The following is a 13,978-nucleotide window of genomic DNA, read 5'->3' as shown; positions in this document are numbered from 1 at the left end:
ATCCCTAAACATGGTTAGGCTGTTGTTAACTGAAGATAGAGCCAAATCACTTGTTCTCATCCAAATAACTGTTTCCGAAGCCCTATAAATACAAGCCTAGGGCCTCCTTTCAGCGGGGCGGAGTTATTATCAAGACGTGGAGGTGCTGCTGGATTGAGGAGTCAAGGAGCACGAATTTCAGCGAAGGCAAATCAGATCCCGGCGAACTTCGGTATAAAGAAGGAGCTATTTGAAGGATCTGAACCCCGTCCGTCCGTCCCTTGAGATTAGGCTTGGTCTTAATCTCGAGAAGAGCCCTGATTTCGCTTGATCGATTTTAGCGCTTCAAATCAAATACTTCCTCGGCGAAGACGAAGCTCTGCTGAATTTTTCATCAACCGGATCCAGATCTAAGGCGGTCCACGGATAAACCCTGGCACAAGCAAAGATCCCACACAAAGCAGCGGGTGATAAACGTCCTCTGCGTTTGTTTTGACGAGAGTTGTAAACTTTTATTTTCATTGTGTAAAAGTCTTATAAAAAGACAATCTTTTTTTTGTTTTCATTGTAACGATGCAATCTTTTTTTTGTTTTCATTGTAACGATTGAAGTTGTAATGAATACCGCAATGAATACATCAACTTTTGACGCAAACAAACTGGCAACCACAGTGGGAGCCAACGGTCTCGCTGCTGAGGCCGTCGTGTCGCAACCTCGGATTTGCATCTCGGTTGAAGAAGTGGTCGAATACGAGTTCGACCAATTGAAGTTCGAGGAATATCTGTTGTCCTCCTCCTCCAGATCCTTCGCCTCTCGCAAGCGCAGAAAGATCAAGACCCCTGTTGCTGCGATAGCTGAACCTCGTAACGCCTTTTCGGTCTCCAACGAGTCCGGATCTGCAGATCTGAACTCCTCCTCAATCAAGGAGTTGAGTACAAAAAGCGCATCCATTTTATCGAAGAGAGCTCGCCAAAGGCAGCGCCAAAGGTAGCGCCAACGTCTTGCGCGCCAACTCGCTAGGGCTTTGGAGTTAATTGACGGGATCCGTTACGAGAAGGATCTGAAAATTAGGCAACGTCAAGCGCCCCAACAGCGGACAAATACCCTCTCCTCCAAATCACCAACAAGTGAATGGGTACAAGTCAAAAGGACCCGTTCAACTCTTGAAGAGCGGATCAAAAAGCGTCGCGTACTGCTTGCGCGCGCGCGAATTCTTGCGCAAGAGGTCAAAAGATTGCAGAGGGAAGAAGTGGAAAAGAAGCCACCAAAACTACACAAAGTTTGGAGGCCAAAGTACAAGACGGCGGCCGAAAAGATCGTCACTCAAATCCGACCCGCCGGCGCGCGAGTCACTCAAATCCGACCCGTCAAATCGTGGGTCACTCAAATCCGACCCGTCAATCTGCAGGTCACTCAAATCCGACCTGCCAATCTGTAGGTCGCCCAAATCCGACCCTCCAAATCACGGGTCACTTGGGTCCGACCCTCCACTTTGCGGGTCACCCAAATCCGACCCTCCACTTTGCGGGTCACCTGGATCCGACCCTCCAACCCGCGGGTCACTCAAGTCTGACCCGCGCCAGGGTAAAGACAGAATACGTTATGCACATGTTTCGTCGATCCCTTTGAGTTTCGTACCTCCGGCGGGGCACCGTGACAGCGTGGATTTGTCCCGATTCAAGGTGAGGATAGTTGATCGCCTGGGTCCTTTGCATGAGGATCGAGGCAAAGTTCTGATCGAAGAACGCTTGGGTTCGGTGACTGAACCCCGAGCGACTCGTCGAGCTGGGGGGCGCACACGCCATCGCAACAATTTCAAGCCTTCTCATAAAGGGAAAACTCCAATTTCTACCCGCCTGGGGGTGTGTATCCAAAACCAAGAGCCTGTTGAGATCCTGCGCTCCCAAAAGCGTAGTTCTAAACACGTGACTCTTAAGAATACTAATAAAGCAGCAAATCCCCTGAAAGAAACGTATTCATCTGACGATGATAACGTTATACTAGGGGAGTCATGTCAACACACGATAGGTTGCTCCGGTCATCTGACCGATGAGTTGTACTATCGGGCTGGGGGTATGAACGAGTCTCGGAAGAGATATGCCCAAGAAACCAAATCTCACTGCCCGTGCGCTGAACTAATCAGGACAGTATTATCAGTATGCAGTTGCCCCAAGACCGCTCCGCAGAGGGTCTCCGTATCTGAGAGGATCTCCAACGGAATGACTAAGTTCAAACCAAAGCGTCTCCGTAAAAAGCGATCGGTTGTTCAAGGTGACGAACTCCCGGAAGTCACAATAAATATGGCTGATAAGGGAAAGTCGATTCGACCTTCTAGCTCTGACCCGCTTATATTTCATCGTCTAACCCGGTTGCGATCAGGGACCACTAGACACAGGGACTACCAAAGAATGCAGAGAGGGTTATCCTCGGACGATGAAGCATCGGATGCTAACTCTGCAGTCGCTTCTGATAATACGGTATCTAGCCCAGGGCAATCCCGCGAAGTGTTTATGATTAACACCGAAGAAGCAACTAAAATGGTTGAGGATGCTCTAGCCAAGCAGAAGCAAGTATTTAAATTCGAAATAGAAATGGCTATGTTACGGATGAGGGAAGAGCATGACTAACAGATCGGAGCCTTGTCGAATCAGCTAGGTGAATCCGGTCGTTGCAACAATGTTAGCCAAGCAGTTAACGATTCAGACGTGGATGAATATATCAATGCTGATGAACCTCCCGTTGACCAGAACGCTGGGAGTAGTCCCACTAAAAATAATGACGCTGGGGGTGGTCCCACTAATGATGACAACATCGGGGGTGGCCCCGTTGTTCCTATCACAAATCGTCCAATCCCCGATACGAGCGAGGATGAGAAAATAAAAGATCTCGAGAGCAAAATCAACGCTCTAATGTCTGCTCAAGAGGTGAAAAGGACCGGCATTTCATGTCCCTATCCAAGAGAGTGAGATTCAATAGCATACCCGACGAAGTTTAACCTGATTAACTTCACGCTGTTTGACGGGAATGGTTCGCCCACACAGCATCTGATCTACTTCAAGTCCCACTTGGGCATGATCTCCGGCAATGAAGCCTTGATGGTTCGGTCATTCGTTGGCACCCTTCGCGGGTCCGCCTTTGATTGGTACCGCCGTCTCAAGCCCGGAAGTATTAACAACTGGGACAATATGGAGAGCTCATTCCTTGACAGTTTCTTTGATGACGATGACGAGGTATCCATCACGACACTTTTCGATGAGAAACAAGAAGATGATGAGACAGTCGATGACTTCGTCAAACGCTTCAGGAATAAGGCAATAAACTGCCGAGATCCGATCACGGGGGACTTCATCCTCCAGACATGTCATAACAACCTATCTATTGAGATATTGGAAGTTATGGGAGTCGCACCGTCCAACACTTGGAAAGACTTAAAGGTGCGCGGTGAACAAGCTGAACGCTTCCTCCGAAGGAAGAAGGCCGAGAGGAGCCAACCGACGACAATCCTCCGAACTCGAACTTCACCTCCCGTGGTAAGGGCAAGGCACATGCAGTTGCTGTTGGTGCTAATCAAATGTCATAACAGCAATCCCGAAGGCAGCAAAAGACTTCGGACCCAAGACTCCAAAAAGAGTATTCCTTCAAGGACGAAGACGTTCCAGCCATCTTCGAATCCCTCCTTGAAAACAACAAGATCAAGCTACCACCTATCGCTAACCAGGAGGAAGCCGACAATACTGCGGATCCGAAGTACTGTTGGTTCCTGAGCATCCTAATTGACTTGATATCATCCCCAAACGTGATTAGGCTGTTGTTAACTGAAGATAGAGCCAAATCACTTGTTCTCATCCAAATAACCGCTTCCGAAGCCCTATAAATACAAGCCTAGGGCCTCCTTTCAGCGAGATGAAGTTATTATCAAGACGTGGAGGTGCTGCTGGATTGAGGAGTCAAGGAGCACGAATTTTAGCGAAGGCAAATCAGATCCTGGCGAACTTCGGCATAAAGAAGGAGCTATTCAAAGGATCTGAACCTCGTCCGTCCGTCCCTTGAGATTAGGCTTGGTCTTAATCTCGAGAAGAGCCCTGATTTTGCTTGGTCGATTTCAGCGCTTCAAATCAAATACTTCCTCGGCGAAGGCGAAGCTCTGCCGAATTTTCCATCAACCGGATCCAGATCTAAGGCGGTCCACGAATAAACCCCGGCACAGGCAAAGATCCCACGCAAAGCAGCGGGTGATAAACGTCCTCTGCGTTTGTTTTGAGGAGAGTTGTAAACTTTTATTTTTATTGTGTAAAAGTCTTATAAAAGACAATCTTTTTTTTGTTTTCATTGTAACGATTGAAGTTGTAATGAATACCGCAATGAATACATCAACTTTCGACGCAAACATACTGTTCACCCGAAAATTGTACCTCTAAGTATTAATCTCAGGGTTCTCTTAAATAGAATTCTCCAGACCTATTCCTATTTCAAATAGATCATCCAAATCCTCTTTTAAATAAAGTTCTAATTAATGTAGACTTCTTATAGAGAGAATTCTAATTCATATAGACCTCCTCATGTGGGCCTTATCTTGGGTTGGACCCACAACACAAAGAGATGCCACGATAATGCTTCGTTGGATAAAAAGTACAAGCAACATAGGATCTTTAAAGCCAGATAGAACCTAAAAACCAGGGGGGGATTTTAGTCTCCCCGTCTAGTACAATATGCGTAACCTGGAAGCTAACCCGCAATCAACAAGATAGAAAATAATCACAATCAAGAAGAAAGAACACCGAGATTTACGTGGTTCGTTGACCAACTTCGACATACGTCCACGGGCAACAATATGAGAAATCTACCATGTATCAGGGAGAACTACAAGAGTAACCACTCAACTCTCGTCTCTTAATCTCTCAACCTCATATACATAATCAACTCTCGTATTATCTCCATAACTCACTCCTTACAATCTTTTAAACGGATAAAGACTTCAAAACCCTCTCCCAATGATGTAATCTTTTGCACGGACAAAGACTACGAAACTCTCGTCTCTCACACAATATTCTTGAATCAGGCTACGCCCTCTGCTAACCCTAAATTACAAGAATATTGGCTCTTTCTCTTATTCTTTTTCTTGGTTTTTCCTCCAACAATAGAAGAATATATATAGGAAAATCAAAACACTATCTCTAGCCTAACTTCCTAATTAGAATAGGTTTCAAACTCCTAATCATGATGAGACTCAATCTCCTAATCATTCTAGCCTAACTTCCTAATTAGAATAGGTTTCAAACTCCTAATCATGATGAGACTCAATCTCCTAATCATGATAGATCTCTAACCCTATCTAATTCTTTTTCAAACTCCTAATCATGATGAGACTCAATCTCCTAATCATGATAGATCTCTAACCCTATCTAATTCTTATGAAATTATACAAATAATCAAAGACACAATCCTAACATGGGACTGAAGTGAAGAAGAAGAAGAAGTAATGCATAGAATGGATTGATGATAGATTGATGCTTTTGATTTATTAATTCGTTTTCAATACAGATTACATCCACGAAATTATGAATCAGCATATTTTTTGAGAAATAGCAATACGTAACAATAATAATGTTATAAATCTGATATTTTAATTATGTTATTATCTTTACGATACAATTTTTTTCAAACATGAAATATGATTAATGTGTATATATGGAACACGATGCGCATGCGATTTATAAAAGTCATGAGTGGAATTTCCTTATCCGAACAATGTTCCACATGTTAGTCAAGAGTAGCTGCCTCCCTTTAGGAAACTTGGACGTAAATTAGATTATTCTAGTCAAACACGTCTATTGTGGAACTCTTCCCTTCCTTTTACTAGCCACTATGGTGACAGTAATAGAAACGTAAGCTGATAGAACTCTTAATTCTTCATTATTTGCCCACCTTTGACTCTTTCAACGAGATCATGGAGAGAATTAATTAACATTGAAATTGTTTGAAGGCTCAAGAGAGAAGTATTAATTTGGAGTCTGTATCCTTGGATGTGAGAAGTTTCGTAGAGGACCTCCCAAAGGAATTTGGTGCACGAGCCGAAAATCTTATGATTCTTATTCATATTCCAAGGAAAAGGTGAAGAAAATTGCCAATTGAGTGGGTTTCTCCACCTGATGACCGACGAGTCTAAGTTATGTTGAATAGTCAAAAGATTGCTGATAGTATTTGACAAAATAAGGGGTAGGAAGCGAAAAAGATAAGTTTGATTAAGATGACATTTTTTTCCCTAATAAATGATAATATATATTACATAAGATGAGTGTTTAGAACAGAAATTTTGAGGGAAACAGTAATTCTTGTTGATACATGATACTACTGTCTGAAGAGCATACAGGAAAAACTGCAGAAAAACAACTTGGACTTCCAGCGGTCGACCGCGAGTGACGCGGGGGTCGACAGCAAACGTGCACGAGATCTGGAAAAGTCTCTGGACTTTTCGCGGTCGACCGTGAGACCTTGTAGATTTATGCTTTCTGTCGTTCTATCCGATTGACCGCACATGGCTCTGCGGTAGACCGCGAGTCGGGCTGGGCCTGAATTTGGTTTCCTGTTCGCATTGGGTTTGTGTTTTGATATAAATTAAAACACGATTTTCCAGGGTTTCTTAGCAGAGATTAGAGATTGTAATGAGCATATTGAGAGTGAAAAATTGTGAGCAAGTTGAGAGATTTGGTTTAGGGTTAATTTGTAAGTTTTTATGAGATTGTAACTATTTGTACTCTCATTGATTTAGTGGAATCTCTCATCCTCTCCCCGTGGACGTAGGCAAATTGCCGAACCACATATATCTTTGTGTTTGGTTTGATTTATCATATTTGGATTGAATTGTGCTCGTGTGTGGTTGGTTCTCTTCTCCCGTGATCACAGAATCGTTCGGTGTGCGAGCACGCTTCCGCATAGGCGTGCAATAATTGGTATTAGAGCTCAGATTTGAGATCTAGGTTTTTGGATTAGGTGGAGGAAGATTCGTCGTGGAAGCTTGGTTTTTGGAGTTCTAGACTTCGGTGGAGATAGGGTATGGAGTTATCGTTGAAGATCTCGCTTTCCTCGTGTGGTTAGGAGTTCTATTTGGAATCCAATATAGGGTTCAGTTGGGTAATTTCTCAATTCTTTCAGAGTTTGAATCTTTTTTTATAATTTAGAGTTTGTGATTATGGGTGAAGAAGTTGGTGAAAGCAGTAAGATGGCGGGTACAGTTCAAGTTGAGTTTCAGAACACTAAGATTAGTGTGGTGAAGTATGACGACAAGATCAATTTTGATTTGTAGGTGAGCGATGTTCAGGATAGGCTCAATGCTTAGAATTTTGAGGAGACCATCATGGTCCATGAGAGGCCACCTAATATGAAGAGTCGGTATGGAAAAAGATGAATATGAAAGCTTGATGGTGATCAGGTCTTGTTTAGAACATGAGCTGAAATATGATGTGATTGTGGTGACGTCTGCAATGAAGATATGAGAAATTCTCAATAACAAGTACCTTACGAAGAGTGTTCAGAACAGATTGCACTTGCTGCGCAGATTATTCAGATTTTAGATGTTCAGGGGCACCTCACTAGCAGTTCATGTGAACAACTACACTAAGTTGTTGTCGGATTTGGCTAATATGGATGAAAAGATATCGGATGAGTACAAGACTATTATTCTTTTGGGCTCCTTATCAGATGAGGAGTATGATACCTTTGTGCTTACATTATTAAACGAGAGATATTCTATCACTTATAGTGAAGTGACTAACGCTTTGATGAATTATGATTTGAGGAGGAAGGATAAGGAGACTTCTCGCGCTAGTACTTTATGACAGGCCTTGTCTACGAGAGGAAAAAGCCCATATCCGAGAGGTGGTAATAGAGATATGTCAAAATCAAGAGGTCATCACCAGCTAGGAAAACACCAATGTGCATTCTGCAAGGAGCATGGACATTGGAAGAGAGATTGTCCAAAGATAAAGGAGAAGGAGAATAGAAAGAAGAAGGGCCCGAAGGTCAATGAGGTGAATATTACGAAAGGTGGTGATTCCAATGATTCGAGCTTTTCTCTATTGATTACTCCAGAGGTGAACCACTTGGATGCATCAGATTGGATGCTTGATTTTGGTGCTACTTATCATGTGACTCCTAGGCGAGATTGGTTTTCATCATTTGAGACACTCGATGGGGGTGTTGTTATCATGGGAAATGATCAGTCCTGTGGCATTTGTGGGATAAGTACCGCGAGGATTCAGATGTACGATAGAATAGTCCATGAATTAAAGGAGGTGAGATTTGTTCCTCAGTTGAAGAAGAATCTTATCTCAGTTGGAGCTTTAGAGGCGAAGAGATTCAAGGTGACATTTGAGGATGTTGTAGCAAATGTTACTAAGCGATCTTTGATGGTGATGAAAGGAGTCTGCAGTCGGAACTTGTATTATCTGAAGGGGAGAACCGTGATTGGTCAGGTTGCTTCAGCTATTTCAGAGGCAGACATTAGCAGACTTTGGCATTACAGATTGAGGCACACATGAGAGAAGTCACTACAGATGTTGTGCAAGTAGGGGCTATTGAAAGCAAAGGCTATTGAAGGGAGCCAAGAGTGAAAAACTTGAGTTCTGTGAGCACTGTGTTCTTAGCAAGAAGACAAAGGTGAAGTTTGGGACATTCATTCATAGGACAAGGGGCATCCTGGATTATGTGCATACAGATATTTAGGATCCCACCAAGACTGCATCACTTGGTGGTAGACTTTGGTTTGTCATGTTTGTTGATGACTATTCTAGGCGTTGTTGGGTGTACACCATGACGAAAAATAGTGAAGTCCTAGATATATTTGTGGAGTGGAAGAAGAGGTTGAAACTGCAGACTGGGAGAAAGATCTAGACGTTATAATCCGATAATTGTGGTAAGTACATATCAGACCCCTCTCAGTAGCTATGTCGAGACGAGGGTATAGAGAGACACTTCACAGTTAGTCATACACCGCAGTAGAATGGAATGACAGAGAGATTAAATCAGTATTTACTGGAGAAGATCCGATGTTTGTTGGCGCATAGTGGTTTGGAGAAGATCTTTTGGGCTGAGACACTTTCATATGCGAGTCACCTCATTAACAAGCTGCCTTCATCTACGATTGAGGGGAAGACTACTATGGAGATGTGGTCGGAAGAACCACCACACGATTATGACCATCTCAAGGTATTTGGGTGCCCTGCATACTATAATGTGACGACTGATAAGTTAGAACCTCGAGCTATGAATGCCATATTTGTAGGATTCAAACGTGATGTCAAGGGATACAAGCTATGAGATCCAGTTGATAGGAAGATTGTGCTGAATAGAGACGTCACGTTCGATGAGACTTTTATCTTGAAGCTTCCCAGCTCTGTTGAAAGGGAGAAATTGTGAGCAAATTGAGAGATTTGGTTTAAGGTTAATTTGTGAGTTTTTGTGAGATTTTAACTCTTGTATTCTCCTTGATTTAGTGGAATCTTCCATCCTCTTCATGAGGACGTAGGAAAATTGCCGAACCACGTATATTTCTGTGTTTGGTTTGATTTGTCGTATTTGGATTGAATTGTGCTCGTGTGTGGTTGGTTCTCTTCTCCCGTGATCACAGATTTGTTCGGTGTGTGAGCACGCTTCCGCATAGACGCGCAACACTGTCTGTAAAGATTTACATAGAGATTAGAAAGGTCTCAAAGAAGGAACAAAAATGTTAGTATTATCACATTATACCCGGTCTATATGTTTTTATATTTAACACCCCATTTGAAACTCACAGACAGAATAATCGACTAACAAGTATTTCAAACTAAGTTTGCGCATATGCAATAACTAGTCAAATAAAAGAATTAATACGGGCACGTTAGTATTACCCACTTTTCAAAGTCTCGACAAGACCCTGGAAGTCTAACCTCTCATTCTTGGGTAATAATTTCATCTTTTCCCTTGTATTTGAGAGTTGAACGAAGGAAACCATCACGAATTAGGATTGACAGTTTTGACAGCTAATTTGTTCCGTTTCCCATTTTCCATCGTTATCAAAACAATGCTTCAAACGGTGTTTGGACGGTGTCGCCGTAATTTCTTTCACTTCTGTTTTCCTCCTATTTTTGTTGTGCCGAGTGAAAATTTCGGTAACATTTCGGGAGCATAACAAGAGAGTCAGGTCGTAATAAAAATTCATGTTTCACCAAGAAAACAAGAACCAAAAGCAAAATATCTCAACAAAGTGGGATATCGGGTCTTTTTCTTATCAGTTCTAGGACTGACCTGTCGAGGGAACCTAAATAAGCTATTACAAATCACACAACCAGCGAGATAACCAATTTTTTACGTGGTTCGGCACTTTGGCTACGTCCACGGGGAGATGATTAGGAGATTCCACTAAATCAAGGAAAGTACAAAGAGTTACAATCTCACAAAACTCACAAACTAACCCTCAACCAAAGCTCTCAACTTGCTCACAATATCTCTCTCACAATGCTCAAAAGTCTCTCTAATCTCTGATTACAATTCTCCTCTTTTTGATGATTCTAATCTCTTCTAAGGCGTTCCATATATATAGAAAAACCTAAAACGAAAACAGACTAAGAATTCTAAAATAAAAAATAAAACAAATTATGAATCCTAATAACCTGTTAACAAAACAGATTAGGAATCCTAATAACCTCATATCACCAAAATAGATTAAGAACATGCTATCCAACAATTTTGTGTTGCGCCTCCTTTATGTCTTTGTGCTCGTGCATCTAAAAGAATCAGAGGCGGTTTATAAGTTGATATCTACTAGTCAATAGTTTTATATGCAAGCATTTCTAATAAAATACTAAAAGAAACGTGTTTAGATCAATAAAAAATTGTTTATACAGGACATAGACAATTTGAATTTTACTCGCTTGCCCGAAAGATATACTTGCGTTTGATTGGAGATGCTATACCCTCAGCCGAGAATAATCCTTCCGTTTTCATAACTGTTTTCTTAGCGTTAGATCGATTCAAGTAGTTAGTAGTCAAACAAGGACAAACACCGAAGAAAACATTAATTATTCATTTATTAGACCAATTGAGCTGCGGATAAGGTGGGGGGTATTCCGAAGAAGCTCCGCTGCCAGATTCTATATTCACTGATATCCAATTGGAATTAATTTGGATATTTTGCTACAGGTTGGAAAAGTTACATTCACCTGTCGTACGTCTACAGTAGCTTTGCGTCCAAATCTCTCCAATTTGACACCAATGTAGTTTGGGTTGGTGATAGATTGATCATTACAATAAGTGATACTTCACATGTTTTCGTGCCAACCAGACAAAGTTACAAACTTTGGAATATTAGCGGTAGAACCTACAAACCCTCTACTTTTTGGCATTTCCTCTCCAAAAAAAGGGGAAAAAAAATATTTTTTTGCCATCATACATTTAGCGGGGTAGAAATCAGTTAGGAATCAATTTTAACAAAAAAAAAACTATTGCTATTAGTTGTTGACCTGAACTCCTATTTAAACCCATCGTTATTTCTTAACTTATTTGAGGTGGGGGAGTATACTCACATACTAATCAACTCAACAAAAGCCACGGGAGAAAGATGAATTTTCAAATTAAAAGGCTATTTATATCTTGAATTATTATAGTTCACATCCTATAACATAAATGGCTTATAGCCGGCCTCCGGGATATTTATTCTTATTTTCACTTTTAATCAAGACAAATCATAATTGTTCGCTGAACAAAGTTATAAATTCTCCGTTGTCTATTCTTCAAGTTGATATTCGAGATGGAAGGGGGGCCATGTTATGCTACCAACAAGAAAAGCCAAACCTAATAGTTAACAAATGTGTATTATAAGTAATACTTGCTTATATAGGCCAATCACCAAGTAATCACAAGATATGGTGCTCTAATTAACAATGACATGTTGGATTTAATCTAATAAATCTATTTGTGGGCACATATGATTAATCAATGTGTATTGTTATCTTTCAGGATAACCCACTAAAGTGATCAATTAAGTTGGGTTAATTTGGTATTTAAATAAGTCATGGGGTTATATGTGCAGATACCAGGTTGTAATTGTAATTTATTGAGGGGCTAAATTACAAAAGTACAACATCTATAAATAAGGGGTTATAGTCCCTAACCTAGGGTTACATTCTCTAATTCTCTACACCCCCATCTAGCTAGAGAAATTCGGATTTGGAGAAACCCTAAGGTTAGAAGATCATCAAAAACCCAAATCAAGTTTTCATCCATGGATTCAGGTATAAGCTTCCGCTCTTTTGATTTTGTTAATCTCTTTGAATTAATCATGGCTATAAGGTTTTAGATCTCAAGTTTTATGATGTAGATCTAACAAGTGGTATCAGAGCCACCTTGATTAATTCTTAGGGATTTAAGTTTTATTGGGTTTTTGATCTTAAATCTCTGGTTAAAGATTCATTTTTTGGGTTCGGATGAACAGTAATGTTCGGTGAACAGTAGCGAAAATTTTTTTCCCCGGGTGAACAGTAAAGTATTTTTTTCGGATGAACAGTACCTTTTTGGATTTTTCTTTGATTTTTTCTTCAATTTTTCCAATTTTGGATCTGTTTTGAAAATAAAAATCAAAGGTTTTTTGGGTTTGTCGGCGGCGGTTTCGATTTGAAACCCTAAGGGTTCATGGCGAAAATTAAGGAGGTGGTTACCTCAAACGAACCTCGCGTTCGTTCAATTTTAACCGAGCTTCGCGCTCAACGAACCTCGCGTTCGTTCTAAGGTGAACCTCGCGTTCAACTCAGGTGAGCGTCAAGCTCAATTTTAACGAACCTCGCGTTCGTTCTAAGGTGAACCTCGCGTTCAACTCAGGTGAGCGTCAAGCTCAATTTTAACGAACCTCGCGTTCGTTCTAAGGTGAACCTCGCGTTCAACTCAGGTGAGCGTCAAGCTCAATTTTAACGAACCTCGCGTTCGTTCTAAGGTGAACCTCGCGTTCAACTCAGGTGAGCGTCAAGCTCAATTTTAACGAACCTCGCGTTCGTTCTAAGGTGAACCTCGCGTTCAACTCAGGTGAGCGTCAAGCTCAATTTTTTAACGAACCTCGCGTTCGTTCTTCAGACGAACCTCGCGTTCGTACTTCAGACGAACCTCGCGTTCGTACTTCAGACGAACCTCGCGTTCGTACTTCAGACGAACCTCGCGTTCGTACTTCAGACGAACCTCGCGTTCGTACTTCAGACGAACCTCGCGTTCGTACTTCAGACGAACCTCGCGTTCGTACTTCAGACGAACCTCGCGTTCGTACTTCAGACGAACCTCGCGTTCGTACTTCAGACGAACCTCGCGTTCGTACTTCAGACGAACCTCGCGTTCGTACTTCAGACGAACCTCGCGTTCGTACTTCAGACGAACCTCGCGTTCGTACTTCAGACGAACCTCGCGTTCGTACTTCAGACGAACCTCGCGTTCGTACTTCAGACGAACCTCGCGTTCGTACTTCAGACGAACCTCGCGTTCGTACTTCAGACGAACCTCGCGTTCGTACTTCAGACGAACCTCGCGTTCGTACTTCAGACGAACCTCGCGTTCGTACTTCAGACGAACCTCGCGTTCGTACTTCAGACGAACCTCGCGTTCGTACTTCAGACGAACCTCGCGTTCGTACTTCAGACGAACCTCGCGTTCGTACTTCAGACGAACCTCGCGTTCGTACTTCAGACGAACCTCGCGTTCGTACTTCAGACGAACCTCGCGTTCGTACTTCAGACGAACCTCGCGTTCGTACTTCAGACGAACCTCGCGTTCGTACTTCAGACGAACCTCGCGTTCGTACTTCAGACGAACCTCGCGTTCGTACTTCAGACGAACCTCGCGTTCGTACTTCAGACGAACCTCGCGTTCGTACTTCAGACGAACCTCGCGTTCGTACTTCAGTTGAACCTCGCGTTCATTTTTTTTAACGAACCTCGCGTTCGTTCCCAAGTTGAACCTCGCGTTCTTTTATCAAACGAACCTCGCG

The sequence above is a fragment of the Asparagus officinalis genome, chromosome 5 (genome assembly GCF_001876935.1).
Source record: "Asparagus officinalis chromosome 5, Aspof.V1, whole genome shotgun sequence".
In the NCBI taxonomy this organism is placed as follows: domain Eukaryota; kingdom Viridiplantae; phylum Streptophyta; class Magnoliopsida; order Asparagales; family Asparagaceae; genus Asparagus; species Asparagus officinalis.
The sequence above is the reverse complement of the archived record's forward strand: the minus strand, read 5'-3'. Positions refer to the sequence as shown.